The sequence below is a fragment of the Neodiprion pinetum genome, chromosome 4 (genome assembly GCF_021155775.2).
Source record: "Neodiprion pinetum isolate iyNeoPine1 chromosome 4, iyNeoPine1.2, whole genome shotgun sequence".
NCBI classification, from domain to species: domain Eukaryota; kingdom Metazoa; phylum Arthropoda; class Insecta; order Hymenoptera; family Diprionidae; genus Neodiprion; species Neodiprion pinetum.
In genome coordinates this window covers 26,695,400-26,719,555 of record NC_060235.2, presented here as the reverse complement: position 1 = coordinate 26,719,555, position 24,156 = coordinate 26,695,400, and the positions used below count along the sequence as shown (strand labels likewise).

Below are 24,156 nucleotides of genomic sequence, written 5' to 3'. Positions count from 1 at the left end.
GTGTACACGAACGATTCGGCGCAGAGTTGGATACTACATGCACAACGTCAGGCTCGAAAGCTCCGTCTGAATTCCTTCTGGTCAATTTTAACCGTTTCCTCCCTTTCTATATTTGTACCAGCTGTTCTGTTTCTGTCCTACACACCCAGCGACGACTGACTTAGCCACTTCGTTTCGGGTCACTTAGTAAATGGAAGGTAAACAAATATGTGAAAAATAAAAATAGCGGTATAATAAAGAAGAAAATTCACGAGCGAATTCGTAGGTTTTTTGTTTGTTTTCTTTTTTTTTTTAAACTTTTTTACACAGAAATTAGCACCGTTTCGTAGACGCCGGTTCCACAGCCATGACCTATGAGCTTACTGCGGCGATAGTCGGTGGTCAGTACCCCAAGTGTATTATACCCAGCACTCATTCTCGGCGGTCAGAGTTGTCAGTGGTCAGTGGTCAGTGATTAGTAATTTCTTGTGTCACAGACACGCTTGCGAGTCGATCGGGTTGCACTGCTTATCCGCAGTATCCGGATGATCGATTCATTTCAACTTTTCCGAATACATCTCCGTGTAAGTGGACCGATCCTCAAACTTAACCGGGCCCGTTTCTCGTGTTGAAAATTTCTATCTGGCAGTAGTTTGGATACGTCATAGTCGCAGTACACCGAGATATGAACATCCTCCAATTCTTAGGCCTTTCGGCGTTACCGTCTACGAGAAACAAGTTTATCAATTTTACCGTTCTTTCGAGTCCTAGCATCTACTTTCGAATTTTCAGCACTTCCTGAAGTCGGAAACGAAATTTTATGACCTTCGTGGAAAAAGTCTGATCAGAATCGTAACAAGTCTTGCAACTCTTCGAAAGTCAAACGCAAATTCAAACATGACGCGTAGGATGACGGAGCGCGGAGGTTTCCTCTTCGTACGTATCTCATCCGCCTTTGGTGTCCGGTGTATTTTCCTTTTCAAAAAATACTCGGAAACGAAGTTTCGCGTGTAGCGAAGTTATAATTAGGTCAGCTCAACGGATTTGCGGTTTGAGTCGAAGGTAAAATCGGGGACGAAAGCGCGTAAGCTGACCGCAATGAACGAAATAGCGCGTCATCGAGGGTTTTCTGATGATTGTATATTTGATTTCGCAGGGAGAACCTACAGATATAACGGTGTCGTGTATCTCACGGAGTAATTTCTGGTTCCAGAAACTGAGATCCTTCTCCAGTCGCGGTGAGGCCTGAATTCTTAACTTCATCAGATCGGGTTTGTATACGTATACGTATACAGAGTATATTATATACAGTCGTATAATGCGGGGAGACGTTGGAGATCTTAACTCTACGTGCAGAAACTAATTTCGGCGAAGTGTGTTTCGCCTGCTTTTTCACAGCTGCTGGCGTGAATTATACGCTTTGATACAACTTTGCTTGGGCTCGTTTCATTTCTGCCTCCAGCACGAGGATCCGTCGATCCGTCGATCACGAGGACGTAACGCAGAGCTTTGTTTTTATGTCATTCCAGAACATCAACCTGCAGGTGAGGAGATGTCGGAAAGTTCCCGATGCATGAGACGCATTTCCATTCCAAGATTTGACAATTTTGGATTGGTTGAATTGTGTTAGGACAAAATTTTCAACCATTTTCATATACTGTTCCAAATATTTTTCCAAACATTTAATTCTAGGATATAATTAATTTCGGAGGCTAAGAGGATGCAACAGTTTTGATAGGTCGGGCGGCGTTGGATTTGCGATTTCTATTGAAATTTGTTTGGAGTTGACGCAATCTGATTAAAATCTTGTTTTATGCGGATTCGTTTAGACCGCAACGTTTCCTACACGTAATCTCTAACCACATTACGTTGTAACGAGTAGCTTGCTACATGTTCGCCAAACACCATATACATGCAACAAAGAACATAACTCGACGGTGTTGCACCGTGTGTCGAGTTTCGCAATAAACCATCGTCGGATCGGTAGTTTTTCAATTTTACATCCATGATTTGATGTGAAAGAAAAATTCCCAATATACCAGGTTGACAATAAGAAAAAAAGCTGAGTCCACTAGCAGATTATAATCGCGTTACAATCGTAACGCATAAGATATTGCAATACGCAACTATAAGACGATAGCAATGAAAGGTCGTATTGTTTAATACCAAGAGTAAAGTTGTATAAATATGATTTGAAGCAAGCCGCAAAAAGCCGTAAATGCATTTAGGTGAGAAGTTTCAGAATGGTATTTTTCCATTAGTCGGAAATAATGCAGTCTTTTTCTCAATGTAATTTTTACAGACAGTAAAATTTTTATCATAATTATCATTCCTTGATTAGGAAATCGAATTAATTATAAAATGATCGTACTATCATGTACAAGCATTAAAAGGATTCACAACCGAATAATATTTTTACAAATTCGAAAGTTGAGGTACAACGGTTGCCTGGTGAATAATCACTGACGGAAAACTCTGCTCAATCTTTATGCAAAATTCGAACTACTAAGATTAAAAATCAAAGAATCTCTAAATGTGGTTCGGTTCCCGCTTATAGTCGTGACGCGATAGTTGTTGTATTAAACAGTATCGTTCGTGGCAAAAAGGTTATCTCGTGAGGCGAGAAGATTGTAAACAATACCTCATGAGACAACATAACGTTAATAAGGCGGATGCAAAGAAAGTATACACAAGGAAATAAACAGGGTACCGTACTCGATTACCTGTCGTCACCAGAAAAAGTATAAATTAATTCATGAACATTGTATCAGGTGACGAAACTTTTGCTGAAATACAACACAAGCACCTGAAAAATTTCAATGAACGAACAGTATTCACCACGCGAATTCTATAGAATAGTTCATTGATTGGACCTGCAAGCAAGATTATCGCGAGTTTGACTGCCAAATTAGCAACTACTGCCAATTGGTGAAACGAAAGTAAAAAACATTGCCCATCGGATGTGGCAGAAGTCTCGGCCAAAAACTGTTTCTCTCAATTTCCTTTCTCCTCGGGTGAGGCTAACTGACAAGACGTGTAAATTTGCCAACGCAAAGTTGCCAACGGTACGGGACAAGATTTGAGCCTGTTCATGCGGGCATCGTGCTTTCTAAATTTCTCCGCGCATGCACACAACGCTGTTTTTAAGTTGGTTGGCTCGAAACGTAGGCAGCTAACAATCGCGATTCAAAACGACAGTAGGCTGTGAGCAAACACGGTGATTATTGTAATTAAAAACCGCTTTTGCGGTCCTGGGAGAAAAAATTTATCGAGCCAGTAAAGACTCGGCCCTGCTATATTCTTGAAGTAACGGTCTTATTTATATTATCTCCTTCAAATGATCCTGAATCCTTTCGAAATATCACGCACGAAGTGGTGTTCCAAAATTCCACCAAGAATCACATTCAGGTGTGCTTCCATTGGCTTTGGCTGACTTATGAGAGACGATTTGAAACAACATTCATTTTTCGTAATACAAGTAAATACTATATTAAACCAAAGTTCAGATGTCGGTGCTTCATTTCCAAGTAATTGTAAATGGTAAAAAAAATATCTGGTAGATTTGTTCGATTTCACTCTACGATTGCGCATTTCATCCAAAAGACTATTTTCTACAAATTAACTGCAAGTCTTTTTTTTTTATAATACACCGGCATCCTTGAATACTAATTTTACAACATTGGACCGATATTGATCACGATCAATAAATGGCAGTATTAAATTGACTACGAGAAGAAATGAAAATATGTTTCAGTGACTTTGTACAAAATATTATTTTGAATAAAATGAGTAATTTCAGGCTTGAATCGAACGAATCTACTAAATTTTAAAAAAATTCTTACGCGATTTGAAACGAAGCATATATGTATAAGCTTTTGCTATCGAATCCCAGTACCTATCTCCTGTTCTGGCACAATAATTTCGCAATAAAATTAATAAATAATAGGTATCGATTTTCGATCAACCCGCAACTCCTCTCCAACCGGACGCAGAGAAATTCGGTTTCGCGACAATTTCTTGATGAATTTCTGTACGTCTCAAGTATCGGACAATTAGCAGGCACTTAGGAGGAGAGACCCTTGCATCGCGAGATGCTCGTTGAACGCATATCCGACCCGACAGACATAGGTATTAGGTATACAAGCGTTATTTTTAATTCGTTTCTCCGGTCCAGCCGGGCTGCTGGTGCGGTTCGCCGGCTTCTTCTGCTAGCTCCTGCACTGTTTACCGCTTCTTCTGCGCTCCGTTTCTCCTCCATCTATCTCTCTCGGTTTCCAAAAATACATCAACAGATTTTACGGCTCGTTCGCACACCCTACCGCATGCCAATGCAACGTTGTAAAACACTCATTGCACTGGGAATCTGTCGAAGTTTGAATCACCCTCGCAGGCTTGCAGCAGAGACGCATTTACGGACACGAAGATCCAGGCAATTCCGATCGACTGTGTAGACACGAGTCGTCGTCTCGGCTACCAGAATATGTTTGTTTTACATTTTGCTGCAGGGACGAGCACTACTACGATCTTCGGAACATATTCGGAACCAGGCAAGTTGAGGTGCTCGAAGGAAAAGGGACTCGACTGACTTTTATCTCTTTCGTGGAGATAAGACTCTAAAACGTTGATGACTTTTACTGAAAATTTTGATTTAATCAAAATAAAATTCTTCACAACGCAGATGTAACGGACATTTACTGTTTACTTGTCCAGTTTTTTCAATCGTGCATCGATTTTCCTTCAAGGCATTGAATCATTAGCCGGTAATTTAATCATCACCCGAGTCCGTTAAGCGCAGAAGATCTGACCTGTTTCGGTGCAACGTGCAACGATATAAGTAGAAGCCGCATGGCCCAAAAGGAACCGGCTGTCGTACAGTGAACACGTTCACCCAGAATAAAGAAATCCACTATCACTTCAACACTCTAGAATCGCACTAAAGTTTGTTATTTCTTTTCTTACATCTCACGCACGCACACACACACACACGCGTCAATTTTTGTGTCACTGTTACGGTCAATATCACCGTTTACAGGCTACATTCGTATTCAATAATCAATGAGTTATTTAAAGATAAAAAAAACGTGATCGTCGCAATTTCTGTGCATTATACACATTATATATGTCGAAGTACCCTGTAAACGTTATACCGGCGCGTGGAAACGATTCGTGCATTTTTCAAGCCTCAAGCAAGTTGCCGCGTATCTACCGATCTCTGCATTTTTTATCCTTCGATTATCGGCGCGAATCGTTTTGCCTGCAGATATATATTGTATTGTACACACGCATGTATTGTAATAAGATTTCGCAAATCTCTCTAGTCAGTGATAGTACTCACGGCCATGGTATGGATATGTCGGCGATACAGAGGCATTATATTCATGCGTTAACCGTCGTCTTTTTTTTTTCTTCTTTCTATCTCCGTGTGTATAAACGCTCACGTAGTATGTACACAAACAAATAATTCACAATCACTCGTAAGCCTAGGGCAACGCCGCGGGCTCGGAGCAAGAAGTAGGTACGAGTATTTTATTTCTATGTCCAGCGCTCACTCGTATTGTCGTAAATATTATACTGATTGTGAATAACGATCGGTTTCACTTGGCATCTGCAGAGTCACCCGCTTTAATTCTGTTTCACCGAGGTTCATTTCTTAAGAGCGCTGCGTTATTGCGGATAGGCGCTTGAAAAAATCATAATATATTAGGGTTGACGCTCATTTTCGGATTTCTTGACTCGCTAATTCTCGAAGTATCAACAAAAAATAGAAACAAAAAAAATTGAGGATTCAAAGAGTCGTTTGTGAATCGTTCGATTAATTGCTTGATCAAAAATTGCCAATACCAAATTTCGAAATGTCAAGGTATCAGAGACTTGTTTGATCTTGAGGAGATAATTCGATAAGAATTGAGAAACTTCGTACTTGTACAGATTGACGAAGTTCCATAACATTTCGTTAAAACATTACGAGACTTTTCGGTTGCCAAGAAATGTTAACTTTTATTCAATTTACAGATTCAATACACGAGTTCAACGAATTTTTAAAAAATTCATTAAACTCGACTGCATTTCACGAGATATTGCCAAGACAACGTGTCAGATTTCAGAGGACTTCAAAAGATTTCATACGACTTCGACACGTCTGAAGAATCCAGAAGAATTTGTGAGGTTATCCAAAACTTCTTTGAATTCGGTGGCATTTTTCTGATTTAAAAATATTTTATAAAATTGATTGGAGATGAATTTCTACATTTCTATTATACTGTGAAAGAAAAAGTTGTTTCCGCAAAATGGTTAACACCAACTGTTTTATTGTTTCACACACTTATACGCATGTCTGGATTCTTCTATTGTCAAAGATTTGCAGAGATGTTGCTGCGATTTCGATTGACCAAAGGCAAGTTTGGACAAATATGAAAAATCAAAAACTTCACTAATTTCAAACAACTTACTGTCGAGTTATAGCGGCTCTATTTACCCTTGTTATGTCACGCGTGTATATTTGTGATATCGCATTCCTCCCACTTTATCTGTCCACTTATACCATATTGCAGTGTGGGTGTAAGTGTTCCCAGTTACGAGTCTCACATGCATTTGAAATTATTATCATTCGTTAAGAACGCTGCATTCTGGATGGGGCGATTCCCTTCTTTGTTTAGGCACATCGCAGGTAACATTTATCTGAGTGCAGGGTGCATGCGTCACAGACGAGCGCATCGCGCAGCTTGCACAGGTAAGAACGTAGTGAAAATTCAACCACTTCTCCATATCTTCGTAAGTTATGCACACATTGTTTGAACCGAACGGCTAATCGCAAATCAGAAACCTCGATTGCAGAGGCATCGTCTTATCTCGACTTCTCTCTTACGCCCGCAATTTTTCACTTTCGACTGTTACATTTTGTTGCGCAGGTATTGAAAATACATCTTTCACTGTTCACGATTCGAGATTTCTACTCTAAGGTCAGCGCCGCGTTCAGAATTTGTGAAGGGAATGGTTCGATGCTTTTCCATTTCTCCATTCAACGACGAGTGAAAAATCGCCCAAGTACACGCGGCTACCATTTAAGTACCTAGCCAGCCACTTCATTCACAAATGGCAACGGAAGACGGCAATGTTGTAGATTGCGTAACGGAAGGTGATTTTCTGTGCGTTGCATACACGCATATCGTGAATGTACAAAACGTGGGAATTATACGGTTGTGTATGCATGCTATACGACTCCGTGCAGTTAGCGTTTAATTGTTTTACAGTACGTTGCGGCACGACGACGCATTTTGTTTTTATACCTCTAGTCTCTTTCTCTTATCGCGTTTATTTGATAGGGGAGATGCGCACCTTTGACGTGGAAAAAGAACAAGCAAGACAACAGAATAGTTCTCTTTCTTAGAGGAACTAGGGCAAGAAGTATGAGTGGATTAGATCCTTAAAAAGTTTCGATTCTTCTCTCTCTCTCTACTCGTGATAAGAGTATAGAAAATAGAACAAACGAAGAACCTGGTTAATATTCTCGATTCAATTGTAAGAAAGACAACAGCGTGATAGTGGAATGTTGGATACTGAAAACCCATGTTCGAGATGATTGCGAGAACATGATGAGACCCATTGAGCCGAAATGTTTTCAGAGAATTTCAATCTATGTCTGTGGCAATTTCAGTTTGCCGAGGAATTTTGCTATACCTTCTCATATTTACCGCGCAAAGAGATGAAGGCACGTTCGTTCCGATCTAAAAAATGTTGCGAAAGTGCACAATGCGCGTGGAGGCGAGGCGAACAAAAGGAATAAAAACCAAGGGAACACAGAAGAGTCGATGTAAGAAAATGAGAAAATTTGCAACGCGCTCTTATCCGCAACACAGGTGTACACAACCGTTGCGAATAATTCTTCATTGTCATTTCGAGCAGGTGGGAACGACCTCCCGGAGAATTGGCAGATATCGAAGCAAACGACGCTGGGTGTTAATTCGCAGTCGAGCGGCAAGGACGGAACCGAAAGCCTTATCCATTATGCTGTACCTTGTCAATTAAAAGTAGGAAAAACCTATCGACATTTATACCCCGGACAAAACTCGGTTTCCGCTTCGCCGGACTTCCGTTTTTGTTCTCCAAGTCACGTGTTTGCTTTTTACCAAACGACTTACTTCTCTTGGGATACCAACATTGTAAAAAATATTCCCAATATTATTTTATCATTGTTAAAGTTCGACAGTGCCTTGACGCTGATTGACAGAGGGACGTAACATTTTTCCAGGCGTATGAAAAGCCAGACTTATTCTAAGACAGTGGCGTGTCTCTCTCAACAGTATTCAATGTGTTGAATCTATACTCTAACCTCGAAAAGACATCATGTAACAGTCCTATTTTTACCGACCGAGTTATTTTTGCATTAATGGCAGTTTTAAGCATTAGCATATGCACAGCTAAGGGACTTTCTAGGATTCTCAGAGTAATCAAGAGCAAAATAAACATGATACGGCATGATACTATTTTCATGAAATATTCATGCTAGGAAAAATAAATCACCGAGCCTGTAAATGTGAATCGCAGTTTACTTCTCTTAGCGTAAATATTACATGAAAATAGTGCTGTGATATATTATCTCATTTCGTGTTACTTTTCGAAACGGAAGAAGTCCGTCAGCAATAGGCGGTTACCCAAAAACGAATACTCAATAAAAAAAAAAAAAACTCTCTAGATAAGGGTGGTTTTATTTTAGGAAGACCCAGACTTAAACTCGTGATTTCTTGCGCCAAGTTTAATCACGCTGTAAAAGGTGACAAACAATTGATTTTGTTTTCTTCGACATCGGCAAGGATCTTCGTAACATCTCGAAGAAAACAGAAGCCAGCCACCGATAGATGAATATCTAAAAAAAAAAGGGCAATGCAAAAACGACTCCGTTGGTAATGGTGGGATTCTTACAAGCCCTCGACTCAGGTCCAAGATTTTTTGCGTCACGTTTAACGGGGTCGATTCTATCCTCTTCGAAATCGTCAATGATCGCCATAGCCTCTCGACGAAAAACTTCGCCAGTGAGGAACGAAATCCCTAAAACGGGCACGATGGAAAAATGACTCGATCGGTAAGGGTAAGATTTTCGTAAGCCCTTAATCTAAGCTCAAGATTGTTAGTTTCGCGTATAACGGGGTCGATAGTTTAGGATTTTCGTAACTTCTTGATAAAAAGGAAATAAAAAATAAATAAAAGCTCCGTTCATATACATAGGTGTTCGTTTGTTCCCTGGGCCTCGGCGCTGCTGGTGCGCTCCTCTCGGCAGCGCGGCACTTGCCAGCATTTTATCTGGCGTGTCGTTCTCGCGCGCGGGAACGCGTACGTGTTAATGCACACCGCATGCACCGTTCGGCGCTGTGTTGGTGCGTGCGTGAAACTGGGTCGCGGGTTCGACAACTTCAGCCAAGGCTGCCTACCCAGCGGTTCTCAGCCGGCGATGCATTTTCTCTCTCTTGACACACGCCTGCCTGCCTGCCTTGCGGCCCACGTACTTGAGATGCCTTCCGTCGTTGTCTCTTTAAATTTCCCACATTTTCACCCGCCCCGATACGCCGTTTGAATTTTACCGATTTTCCACATTCTCATAGATCCCACCACCGTTTCCGGTCACCCTGACGCCGTTTTTTACTCTCTCGCGCTCCCGCAGCTTTGGGACAATTTTGAGCCATAAGATAAGTGCTCGAGAATACTATTTTCACTCTCTGTTTGACGTAACATGTTTTTCACTCACACCTGGAAGGATCTTTCTGTGTATCGATTGACACAGACAAATACCAACGCAAGCGGTGTGGAATATTAGTAGCGGCGTAGATCAATGCCGAAACTCTTTCGAGCTTAATGATCGATAAAAAAATCCGTACCGATGAGAAGGAAACGTGTGTGGTAGCAATCGGCTCTTCGCTTCGCAAATGGTTTCAAAATTGTCGACGTTTCTTTGATTCGATTCAAATGGTAGCCAGTGCATGAAATTGCAAATATGGCAAAGTAATGCGGGTACCGCTTACAATGACTCATCCTCAAACCGTGGTAAACGTGCACCGAACCGATATTCGAAGCACAGGAAACATTTTGTTCGAATGTACAATAATTTATTTCACCTCTTGATGCAGCGGCGTTAAACTATATCACGTTGATTTTCTTTCTTTCTATTTTTGTTTCACGTATTTGTCACGCATTATTATACAATTGGTTGTATTCGCTCTTCTGGCGGTATATTTACTCTGTATATTTGGTTAGTAATTAACGCATCAACGTGAATCACTGAGCGATGAACATGGAAGAATTAGACCCCAATCGTAAAGGATGCTCTAAAATATCGGTCGGAAATTTTTTCCAATTGACACACACGACAACGTTACAGGATTGTTGTGTAGAAAATATGTATATTATACAAACATCAACCTTTTACGAATTTTCGGAGGAAAAAAAAAACATATCATGTATAACAGATTCCGCGTCAGGTTGTCCCATTTTACTTTTGACCGTTACCCTCAATTTCGTTCTGCTCTCATTTTCATTTTGTTGTTTTTTTTTTCTTTTTCTCTTTAAGCAAACGGTCAAAACGATAAGGTGATCAAGCGTGACAAAGCAATTAGAAGCGATTAACGATTTATCGTACTCGGAATTAAAACTGCGATTTTTTTTTTTCTATCAACAATACATATGTAATCTGTGCCATTATATTCGTATATACGCAAGAGGCTAAGTAGAACGAGATGTGTATATTAATATTATTGAATAACTAAAACACGATCATCCGCCGTTACTTACATCCACCGTAGAGTGCGGGAGATACGTAGTTATTTACTCGTTTCGATTTCCTGCTGGAGATAACGAAATTACCTACTTCTCAACTCGTTTATACGGATGGCATTCTGCGTGTATACCAATAATCAATACACCTGCCAGATACCGTGAGAATTAAACCCCAGCCATTTGATCTTCCGCATTGTTTTACCGTTTCAATTTACTTTGCCTCTTTTTATTTTACCATTATTTCGGTAGCATCGTCGGTTATAGAATCCAGGTAAGAAACAAGCATAGAGGTTTATTATTGAATAAATCTGAGCTAATTTTAACGAAAAACCTGTGAAAATGTTCCACGGACATTAATGTGATGTTTGTGATTTTCTAACAGCAAGCCGACAACGACAGTTGTACAATATATATGCGCACAAGTTATGTGAGTTCTTTAATTTTTTTATTTTTTTTTTTGTTTTTTTTGCTTATCAAATTGAGAATCTCTGTGAGATGCTATTCAGCAGCTGTCGCAACGCCGTTGCTGCTGTCAACCAACTTCTATCCGTTATTTCTAGGAGTTTCTACGCTTCTACCTGCCGCAATTCGCAGCGTTCATATTATACCCGCGTACAAAGTACAAAATTACTAAAACTCTGCACGGCAGGTTTGTCGATTATATTAAACGCGCCTCGCTGCATCGTCATCGCTATTTACTGTGTGCATAAAAATTTTTCACTCATCTTCAAGTTTTGTTTCAACTCTGCGGTAACAATTGTACACTTGTTGGTGTTTGATGATAATTTTACGCAAATAAAATTTTTCACATCGTACAACAGGTTTATTTATTTAGGGACACTATTCGCAAGCACCGATCGAGTATTTGTTCAAATTATCTAACGCACGTGATTATGCTGGCGTTTGAAACATGCAAGTGAAAATGACCAAAATGAAACGAAGAAAATAAATAAAAGAGTAAAGGATGAAAATACGAAACGGAGTGAAAAAGTTGCGCAATGCGGGTTACACGAAATGCTTTGGTACAGTGACAAACCGTTACATGTTTTGTTACTTCATCTTTTTGATTTTGTTTTACTGTTCTCACCGGAGCACCGGCGTAATGTCTCTACTCTCGTGACGTCACGGTATCTCGTTGGTTTCAATTCGACAATAACCGCGTATGGTACTTGAGCTGTGTGACTTTTTGCGACCAGTTTTGTCGAGTAACGTTACTCCGATACTCTATTTGTAGAATGAGAATTTGTACGTGGAAGAGAGGAAAAAAAAACTTGAGAGTAAAAAAAAGCAAAGGCCGGGAAGAAAAACAATGTAAACGCTGCATACTCAATTCAGTTTTATTATCCTTTAACCGGCACAAGGATGAAGGTTTAATGTTCCCCCGGGTATGTGTGTAACTACGTGCATACGCATGCCTCGTGTATTCAAATAGTACCAAGTAAGGACACGTGCTCGCACGCGTGGCTTACGAAAGCTTGTTTTCACCGCTCGCATTGGTGGATTTGTCATAAGACCGCGGACTGTCAGGGTATCGTTTTTTGGGCATGGAGGCTCTTCTTGGCTCTGCATCGCCGGGAAAACTTTGTAAAAGAAACGTATCCTGTAAGGTGATCCGAATTGTACGAATTGCAAGTCAAGAGAAGTTTTACTCACAATCAGCTTTACGTGAACCGATATATTCTTCGTATAATATGAATGTTTTGTTATGAAAGTGATGATGAATCATAGGGAAATATTCATCTTTGCACCGAGAAAAATTTTTGGATGCGATTCGCGTACAGTTGGCTTTGTTATTTTAATTTTTACCATGGCCGGACAATATATAGTACTTGGTATAAAATGAAAATTAGTTGTGTACCCGTAACCAGAAAATTCAGTACCTGTTATTATTTTTTTTGGTAACGGTAACTCGTAGTGTAATTTTGTTGTTGTTACTACCGTGACGATTAGATATTGGTTCAACAATAAATTGATGTTAAGACCTCATCTAATCGAAGAAGCGTGATCGACTTAACAAACAGATTTGACGTCGCAATAACCTCAAAATGTAGTATGAACATAACTGTAATCACAGTATAAATAGTTATACGACGTTTTCGTGCGATTCCGACGATACCTAATCCATTATGGTAACGATAAAGAAATAAAATTATTGTCAGTGTACCAGCTCGCTAAAAAGAAAATGCTATCAAAAATGGTCGACAGATTTTCTTCACCGAACCTTATTATCGGGGATTTGAGCATCACGGACGCTCAGGGACCGAGGTTAGCGCATTTAGGCAGGAGTGAACGTGACGAATCAATCTGAAAACCTGAGCGTAGGTAGGTAGGCAGGTATCGTGTATATCTGTGCGCGCTTTGTATAGGGGGACAAGAAATTTCTACGTGAAAATCGCGCGAAGGCCATAAAACGAAAACGTGTTTGATTCGGCGTAGTGCAGCCTTGTGACATTGCGGTTGGTATACAAGGCGGGCGGCGGGTTTATTAAGGTACGACATCAAAGTTTACACTCGTACAAACGCGTGTATCCCGGCGGTATGAATCCACCTCAAACAATCCACGCGTCAAAATTACGGGCTCGCTTGTATCTCGATCTAATTGTAAGGTCAAACAAACAAGTGACACCGAGCCCTTGCTGTGGCGCAAGAAATAAGCCAAATAATGGCATTATTTAGAACGTCAGGCGCGAATGCCTGCGTGCATCGAGTAGTCCAGCTGTAACACACTTGGAATTAGGACAAAACGATCGTCGAAGGGCAAGCTTCAAGCTCACCTCCGCATTCAGGGACTTTTCTTTTCACCGTTTGCTTCGGCTTTTTCATACCCGCACATACCACCTTGCCTACATAACTGATCGTCGAAACTATCTCGTCCTGTTGGAATCGTCATTGAATTTGGTTCATCGTGAGAAAACAAAAATCTTAATGTTCAGCATCGAGATAATAAGCGCGAATATCCAATTTCGTCATATTTTCGTTAAAATCTCGAGGTTCTCTTAGGCTTCCAGAGTAAAAAAGACCTCGTTTGATTCTCAAAAACGCGCACAAGTACCGATCTCGATGTTCGAGGTTCTAACGAAAACCAAAATTGGTACTCATCCGATCTTTAGAAGCCTCAGTTGCAATATTCCGGGCTTAGACCAAGATTTATATCATTGAGATCTTCTTTTCTCGAGGTCCGCAGATTCGAGGCTCTGTCGAGTGCGACCGACGACGCGGTATGAAGATCCGTATGTTCAATCTCGATATAAAATTGTTTCAAACTTCGAGGCTCTATTGACAATAGGATCCAGAGGTTGTAAATGGGACCTAAATTCGAGTCAGCATGTCTGAACTACAAAGAAATAAAGTGTCGACAGATTCGAACGAATTCTATAATCTTGATTTGAGAAGACAGTCTCATCTGGCAATTTGTCCGAAGTATCGCGGGGTTTTCGCGAAATATCGCAGATGGTCAATGGGGACGGATTCGTCGTCGAGGATGAAGGAGAGGACGCGACGCCCGGCGTCGCGGCGTTCAGCAATGCTGGTCGCGCGCGCACTGACGTCCGATTGTGTAATTCGTGTGCGAGCCTGTTTACTTCACCGCCGATTATTCTCTTGGCCGTGCAGCGACCACGGCCTGACTTTCTTGAGTCGTCGCTGTTGTTTCATCTCTCGCTCTTTCTCTCTCGACAAAACAGAACCCCCGCGTACTGTAACCAGAATCCGAGAGAACGTGTTGCCGCGGATCACGCTGGTCGAGGAACGTTAAACTCACCGTTAAACGCCAGAAAATAGACGACCCTGGTTAAATTTTGAATACGTAGTAGTACAAAATTTAGGGTTACTTGCCTGTTTGCTGGGATTCAGCGGAATGTTTCACAGAATATACACGTGATTACTAAGGATTCGTCGCGATCCTCCAAACCGGCGTTTATCGGGCAACCGCATTGACACCAGGTCAAAGTGATTTTTCTATCGATAAAACCCTTGGAAAAATTGGAAATTCCGAATGTTTGGTGTAATTCAAGTGTGTTTTAACTTTGCATTTGCGAAGTTTCAGGCATCGTTTCGGTGAAATACATGAAAAGCAGATTACCTGCGTGATGGTTTATTTTTTATTACATAGGTACGTCAATGTATCTGGAATTTTGAATATGACGTTAATTGTTCAGTTAAGTCATTAATTAGTACGACGTTTTACCGCGAATTGAAATCACATTTTTAAGCATCAACGTATGTTTGCGAAGGTACGCACTCGCAAGTTTTTCCAGCTCAATCGACAGTGTTGTTCGACTGGAATAGTGTCATTAACGCAGGTATGAGCATTGAACTCGGTCTCAGTGCAACGCAATCCTCAAGATCTTGACCATTTTGTGAGTTTCACATCGAGGAACCTTGACAATAAATCTCCGAATGGCTAAATCGCAGTGACGAAACTGCAAATTCGGCCTGGAAGCAGTTCCGTATCGATATTTTTCATTATCTTTTTGGAGGTGCATCATCAGCTTAAACTCTTCGAGTTTTCTCATTACGGTCTACAATAAACCATAAATAAATAGGTTATTTTGAAATCAGCGTCGACGATCTGTGTCATTTATAAAATTTGATTCGCGACCCTTTCCCCGAGACGTAAGCGTATCAGACATAATAATTAATTCAAGGAAAGAGCAGATCTATGCTCGCAACCTCGATCCCAGTTGATTTCAGCGGCAATATCAGTCGATACGATACACGGAGTTTGACGGGAGTCAATTTCACTTTGCCAAAACTTTCCCTCCCGCCAACTCTCACTTCCTACGTAAGTATACCTATACCTACGTATAATGGTATACACATGCGCTTGAGCAGTCGACATGTTATATTCGCGATATTCGATTAAGCAAGGCGGTGCAAGTATTGTTTTTTTCCCCTTCTTTTCTCTCTTCAGTTCTCATCTGGTTAGTAATTTTATTTTCTTTTCTACTCCTTTTGAATTCAGAACAACCTGACCTGTTTCCGTGCTTTCCATTTACACACACACACGCACACACGCTGCGTACGTAAACGAGCCTCGTAACACAGGTAAGCACATTACCGCATCGTTAAGGAGTGAAGATCAACGCTGTCAAACATGTAATATGTATGCGAAATACGCGTATAAACAATATTTGGTTTCTTTCCTTCGACGAGTATAAATGTTTTAAAGGGATTTTAATTGGCAACAACACGAGACAATCTATTTCGCAGAAATAAGTAGAGCAATACGCTTTTATCAGACTCTTAGAAAAAAGTTCCCGACAGTGTTTCGATTGTATATGCTCGTATATTTACCGTTCGCGTGATGAATAATCGTGAAAACAACGGCAATGCATCATGAAGATGTGAAAATGAGGTTACAAAAAATTCGCTGGAAGTAACTTTGGAATGGAATTTCTTCTCCATTCCCAGATGACCTCACGCTTCGTGCGTGCGCTAACGATTCAACGGCATTTCCGGAATGGCAGACCGCTATAAACTGCATGCCTACATGAGATAAATTTCACTGAAGTTCTCGTCGAACCTCACCAAAAAATGGAACCGGGTAATGTTTACGAAGGGTTCACTTATTACCTTGACAGTTGAAATCAGACTAACGACCCATTTACAAGAACTTTACAAGAATCGAATAATTTATATGAGGAGTGGTTATCTTTATGAACGAGTAAACTATAATCAGGGTCGGAAAGCTTAAGCCATCGTCTTAACGTTCTCCATTCCTTTCATTGCCCCAGAAATTGCTGATGTTGATAAAATACCGACAGCACAATTCAGAATGACAATGCGACGTTCATCTGCCGCCCTGCATGAGTCAAAAGTCGGTAAACATGGCAGGGATGTTGTTTCATTCGCGTTCACCATGACGGTTCATCGTACGGTTCCTTAGGACCCAAGACTCGGTGTCGGTGCATATCTGCAATAATCAGTCGAACGAAGTGCAGCTTCTACCGGCATGTTGCGGCGACCATTTAGCTCGGAATGAAAGGACAATATCGCGCTGCAGGGCGTTGAAAGGTGCTGAGGAAGGCGGTCCTCCTCCCCCGGCTTCGCAGCAAAGCTGCATTTCATTCGAGGCTTCACGGCTCTTATGCACGCGCGGATGTATTGATGCGGCACCGGCGTGTGCAGGCCTCAGTTGCACAGCGGGTATCGATCCCGCCCCTCTGCTCGCTCCTGCTTCACCATCATCTACTTCCTTGCCGTTCCTCTCCTCTCCTCTCCTCGCCACTCTACATCGCTCCTCCATTCTTCTTTTCCTTTCTCTCCTCTCCTCCGTTCAGCCCTCCGTGACGCCAAAGCTCCACGCCAAACACCAGCGCCACTTTTCCCTCGAGAAACGGGAAATTCCACCACCGATGTCATCGCGTTGCGAATTTTTAGAGTACACTTCGAATCGGTGAAAATGTCTACAGTTTTCAGAAAATAAACATTATCCGGTAGTTTGGTTACCACTGATCGTGAGTGATGGTAGATGTGATATGACACTGGCTACAGTTGATAAGATGCATAATTATCGTGTCACCTATGAAACACATCTTTGCATTGATGATCCGAAATCCAGCAGCTGAACGGTAGCGAATTCGTGAAACTTGATATGCGCGTGTATTTTGAGGAACCGAATATTGGAGTGCGAACTACTGAAATACTCATAAAATATAACCGTCTTGAAACTCACTGCGGCACAGTGAAGCTTCCTCTGCAACGATACGTGTTACTGGATGTTTTAATAACTGAATACCCCGAAACGTTTAGAAATTATTTAAATTTTTCAATTGAAGAGATTCTCCTCGCCAGAGGTTACTGTTCATCATACGAAATGAATAATATGTTAAATTTTTGAAAAATATAGTAGGTAAGACGAAGTTCTCCTATTTTTTATCATCGTAGGCGATTTTGCTAGCTCATCAGACCCGAGATGTTTAGAAACTGTGTTGACTTTTCATAAAAATTTCGGATTTCAGGCTTAAGAATATGTCAATACACGCACGTTTCGTAATCGGAGATATTTTTTCCGTTTCAACAGAATAAACGTGTTTAAAAGAAGCCTCACTTTTGCCATGAAATCGACACGTCCTGATCCGTCCGAACCTAACCTGAATTACGGACTGTCTATTCCATCGTTGTATTCTGGTTCACCTCGGCGAACGACAATACCAGTTTTTAATCTACTAGCAGCTCGGGAAGTAGCATGGTTATCGTTAAACCTAGCTCAACGCGAAGCCAAGTGTCGTTAACTACAACTTGAACTAGAACTGGATCAGCCCAAAAGGAAAGAGTTTCTACGTGTTTCGTAAAAACGAATCGTGCACGGTGAAGGAAATTTACGTGCGTAGGGAATCCGCAGTCAACGATCCTTTAAACGGCGGAAATCCAACTCTAATTTCGTGAAGTTTGAATATCTTGGCATCATTGCCAATTATCATGACTTTACGCTCATTTGGTACTCTGAATACTTTATCACCTAAATGCTGGCTGTTGATAGAACTTTTACGCGATGCTGAAATATTTACTTCAGGTCCGAAGAGTGCATCACGACGAATTCCGGTTCGAACGTTCGTTATTACGCCTTGTTTGTTATTAATGCTCTTCTGGAGTCTGGGGTGAAAAGCTTGGCTTTGCGTATGAGTGAGGGGAAATGGCGGTGAAAAATTGATTTCTACGCTGGAACATCGATGTTACACAATTTCCATCCAGACGACTCCATCAACAGGAAAAGGTAATCCGAACGTCGGTTAATCGTATTTTTGTAGTATTAAAGACTGAGAAGGGATAGCGAAACTTATAGAAGGCTGATTGCGAGCGACCTACAACGCATACGCAAAATAAATGAACTCTGTTGGTCGGCGAGATCGTATCGCGGCAATATTTTCGCATCCAAGGTAGGAGAAACGGGGTACGAGATGTCAAACTCTCGTGCGTTGAGTTGCGAATTGAAATTATACAGTTAAGATGAATCCCGTAGCACTAATCAGTGATCAGTGAGTTGAGAGGAAAAAAAGTTTGCTAACATTTCCCCAATCACTTGATCCTCTATTTCATCGTCAGACCTGCGGAAGATCAACAAGCAAAAATGGATCACCCACATAACCTCCATAAGCCGTGCTTGACAGCCGAAGCTTAAGGTGACTAGCCCGCATGGAACGATAGAAAAGCTCGCGCATGCGCAGTCGTAGGCTCGATCTGTTAAGTTTCACCGTTTCCTCTTAAAAGTTTATAATTCGTTTTCATTTGAATTTGAAATTGGCGGGCTGATCTTTCGGATAAATATTCATCGCACCGTTGTGATTGATTGCAGCCCACGCCAGCTAATGAATTAGCAATAATACCCACTGTGAGTTTCAGTTTGCTTTCCTAATTAAGATTCAGTTTCGCAACTCGATTTTTTTCTCCCGAGACGCGTATCGGGCGTCAGCTCCGTCCAGGGAACGCAACGCGGATGGCTGCGGGTAGTTATTGACAAAATGCGACTAACCTGGACAGTTATTGCGATTAGAACTGTACCGCGGAGATCAGGTATATTCGACTTGCCCGACGAAGAGCTGTTTGAAGAGTTAATCACGCCTTTACTCGCAATGTCGTCCAATTATACAAATTACACTCACGTGCTTTCTTCGTATTTTTTCATGCAGCGCAAATGAAGCCCAACGCCGAGTGATTGATGTGACTTCTGTATACCTGCCACAAGTATTATACGTGAAACTAACAGAAAACGAAAGCGCTTTAGTTCTATTGTTGCGTAATTGACTTCCCTACTGGAATTAGCCAAATATTCTCAGGGTCGATATATTACCGTATAACAAACTTCGTTGAGTAAAGCGCAGGTACAGTTTCTGCACTCAGCGTGCCAAAATATTGCTGTCACGTCATTCAAATACACGAATTACACAAAAAGAATATTGTTCCAATGATGAATGAATACCGAAAATCATGTTCCGTACATTTATATTTGTATAAAATATTCTGTCAACTTTTGTCTATCAGGAATAAAAAATGTCAGGAAATGTAACGAATATTTTGTCGAAATGAATTTGAATAAAGTCCCACGCAAGAATCTGGTTAATTTAATGTTTCATTCCAAATTTCATGATAATACAGTTACGTTTACGATTTCAAATTAATGAACAGATTTGATGCCCACGCAGCATTTGTCCGGCAGTGATGTCAAGCAAAATATATCCCGGTATTTATCAATGACTACTATGTATTCGATAATTACAGCCACTGATGCGAACTCCAAGTTTCTCTTTCTCATAATCAGCGTATCTCCGTGCCAGATATTTTATTGTCGGTTTTACAGCATACCTACACTAAGCGAAAAGACGTAGCGTTAAAAAATAAATGACTCCCAGTTACAGAATGAATATTTTCGAATCCAAAGAACAAGCTTTCATTTTCTAGAAAACTTGACAAGCTGCATAATTTGCGTTGTTAAAGAGGATCGTTTTCTTGCGAAAAATCATCGAATGCCGAATCAGAATCTATTCAGAGAAATTCAAGTGTCGGTAATGACAGGAAAAAAAAAACCGTTGAAAATGTAATTTCCTTGTGATATGAACCACGAATTACAAAAAGAAAATATTCCAACATCTGACGAGTCGAATAATAATGCTAGAAATTTTTTTTTCAACCTTACTAAAACAACAACGCAACGTTTCTTCGTTGTAGCTGAATTATATTTTCTCCTCGGACGATTTGGCCAAATCCGGTAACAAGATCTAATTACGAGCGTACGTGTGTGTACGACGATACGATTGACGATAAGATTTCTGTGAATTATGTTCGCGGCTACTTTGGCTGGATTATACATTTATACTCTCTTGCGGCTGTAACCTGGCGAGTGTTTCGTCATCGGGCTGATTTTTTCGTAAGTGAAAGTGCCTGGATCCATGTGGGCATGTGCATGTTTATCCTGCACACATACCGACCACACGTCGTATGTAACGCACCGCTGTCGTGTCGCTGTATGCTTACACGAGCATTTGCGTATCGGCGAGGAGTTCGTTGGTTGTGTGGCACCTATCGCGATTTCGACCTGGGACCAGTTTTCAATTAATTGCTATTACAAAATAACAACCATCTGTATCCAATCAGGGCCTCTCGCTGCATAACTCTGACAGGCACATTACACACGTGAATATTGCCAGCCAATAATATATATACATTATGCATAATAAACAATTTTATTCTGAGGTAACCAAAATCATTCTCATGTCCGTTCAATTGTCGGCAGAATATTATTTATCGCCGATAAATTTCTTTAGATCATTATTTTTTTTTCATTGATACTAAATTATTAACACCGCTATTTCTCAACTTGCGAGGGATAGCTACAATTTATACGTCTGTACCTTGACTCTCGTCGATCGATGATGATAGCAATGAAATGGAATACCTTTCGGAAGACCCAAAACTCCGTTTGTACAATCAATTTTACATGTACCTAACTACACCGAAGAAAAATTCTTATTTCACCGTCCTTTATTAATTTTTTGCAAAAGGTATTTAATAAAATGTAAAGATTGTATTTAATCGACTCTCGGAGATCGTTCGGAGAATATATAATGTCGATGTAAACTGCGGGAAACGATGTTGAATACTGCTTCGTTTCGCGAGATTGAAGCGTTGTTTGATACGTCACCAAGAGAGAAATTTGCACCTGAGAATAATTTCGCGGACCCGACTGATTCACCGTTTAAGAAAGCGGGCCTAAGCCGTGATCCATGATTGATTGGTCAAACGACGGTGAAACAAAGTCGGTAAAAAAATTAATTAAATAAACAAAACTGCCCAGAGCGACATCGTACGTTATAACGTCGGTGCTTTTGAGTTGAAAGTTGATTTTCAGAACTGCACGTAAGAAAGTTGGTGTTTAAAAGATCGACAATGAGTTGACTCTAGCGAGTTTCAGCAAAGTCTGATTGCGTTAAACCAACCATCAGATATCGGCTGTACTATATAATGTACAGTACTAAATTCCCCGTGCAATATACGATGTTTTACTGCAGACACACCTCGTCGATTCAAAAGCCGCGACTTTATTCTCGTAGTTTGAAAGGCGATAACTCATGCTTTGCTCATCCAAGTATGATACCTAGTAGATTTATTTCCCACACCATGCTCGATTCGCTCCTCCTATTTTTCATTTCTTACACATTTTTCGCTCTAGATATCGAACAAATGTATAGGAACTGAGAAAAATTTATTGTTATGGTTAACACACGGTCCTTGACTATTTCGATTTCTCACTATACTCTAAAAATGTAGTCCTGGGCGCAAAATTAAAACGAGTTTTGTCACTGTAACCAAACAATATTGTGGGTATGGGTTACGATTCTCTTCGATTTTGGTCATTCTTCTTACTATATTTTTAATAACTATAACCACACTGTAAATAGCTACTTGTGACATACTTTATTGTAAACCTCACAATATTCACACCACTGTTGTACAGCTATACTCATTTTACTAGGATTTCTTAGTATAACTACAGTGTTCTAATGCAAAAAACGAAATTTTTCTCATTGTGTCTGATTAAAAGTATTCGGACTAAAGTGGTCCGTAAAAAAATTCCTACCTATCATAGCGTAGACGCGATAAAATGTATTCACGTCGGTGATAAGCCCATTGGTTTCTCGTCGTTCTCTTCAAGTTTTTGATTATTTTCACGATTCAATTAATTTTACTGGCGTCAATTTATAGCTGCGGTATTAAAAGCGGAGAGACACTGGCCGAGTGTGACGCTGCACGAAATCGGCAAGGACACCCGCAGGTAGAGGATAAATAAAAGAATAATAATTAAGCCCACCTCACTAAACCCTGCATGCACTCCACGTGTGTATGAATAATATCAACCGAATCGAACGGTTTCAATCGTACGGTAGATTTAGTATTATAGCCACTGGGTGGCCGTCGTTGTCGGATCAGATGATCATTGTGATTATTGTGTGTGCCTGTATACATCTAACTGGTTTCACAACAGTAGATCAAAGATCTTTTGATGGGGATAATTGAATGGTCACGCCACTCGAACCATCGAATTTGTTCCAAGAGGCAAAAACGAAGTATCAAAGAGAGAGGAAAAAATTGTTACGACTGGCAGTAGGATGAAAAAAAAAAAAAAATAAGATAAACATTGAAAAACAAACTGTGAGAGGATCAACTTTTAGTGCTCGTGTGTATGCACATGTACTTTCACGAACGCGCAATCGATCGGTAGCTCAAGTTCGATCATTCGTTTTTCAGAATTAACAGCCATTGTTTTTAGTTTTTATTAATGGGAATTTTTTTTTTCTTTCTTGCTCTACGAGTCACTGTGGTTCCCTTTCTAAAAAAAATTATGATTAAGCCTTAACGCAATCAAACTAGTTTGTAATGCGGGCATAAGATGAAACGTGATGAAATCAAGTTTTTCAGCTCTTAGGGCGTCGAAGAACGTCGAACGACAAAATACAAAAATTACAACGTGTTCTTAAATTTCTGCATGTTCGATACCTTTCCATATAAATCGATTGGTTCTAGTGAAGTAGAAAAAAAATTGAAATCCAACGATGAGTGAAAATCGGCTTCCTCTTTAAACATATGGCGGAAGAGAGAGATTATATATGATTGATTACAAGAGACAGCATCGTTATTACGTTCAGATTGATTAACGGCACCTTTCGAATTTGTAACACACAAGTTATTAAGGTTCAAGTAGTCAGAGTTGACTTTGACTAATGCGTGGAAAGTAAGAATTTAGTCGGATTGCCATTTTCATCTGAAAAAAACTTGCTTCTTCAAGCCCTAAAGGCTCAAATTTGAAAGCTGTGGAAACGTTTACAAAAGAAAATTGACCCAAATACATCTTTCAATTCGGGTCAAAAAAATTGTTCAAATCGTCGTTTCCATAAATAGTTCTCCGAAAAATAATTGCATTACAAATTTCCTTGTAAGCTGTTCGTTAAACAATTAGAGACGTGCCGATAACTGATACTATATTAACGATCAGTTTGTTCTGATTTGGTTCGCGAGTTTGAAGATGAACTAGTCATAAAATAACAATCTGTACAACATTACCAAATTTGTGAATTAATTTTCCATTTGTCAAAGTGGACTAATTAGGTCCATTGACCTGAAAATCGTTGAAACCAACGACGATAATTCGTTCAAGGGAATTTGAAACTTCCCAAATCTGGAACGGCTATAACGGTAATAGCCACATCGAGAAAAACTGCTGGTTGCAGTTTATAGTTACAGTTCTTAACAATTTCTATTTTCTACCATGAACGAAAAATGTAGTTCTGGGTACAAATTAAAAATTACTTTCAAAGCAATTACCTAAAAATCTAGTACGTATTACTATTGTTAACTATTGAGATAATTCGATATTTGTGCAACGATAATATATGTATACTAAACTAAAAAAATTCACCC

The 24,156-nt window shown here is 40.3% G+C and overlaps 2 protein-coding genes across 7 annotated transcripts in view; both read right to left on the bottom strand.

Annotated features, from left to right (window-relative positions):
• The window catches only part of SMC5 (structural maintenance of chromosomes 5), a 150,433-nt gene that overhangs the window by 2,706 nt on the left and 123,571 nt on the right, over window positions 1-24,156 (bottom strand). The window lies entirely within an intron of this gene.
• Window positions 1-24,156, bottom strand: part of Hr3 (Hormone receptor 3) — a 171,419-nt gene that overhangs the window by 63,865 nt on the left and 83,398 nt on the right. The gene's annotated exons all lie outside the window — the stretch shown is intronic.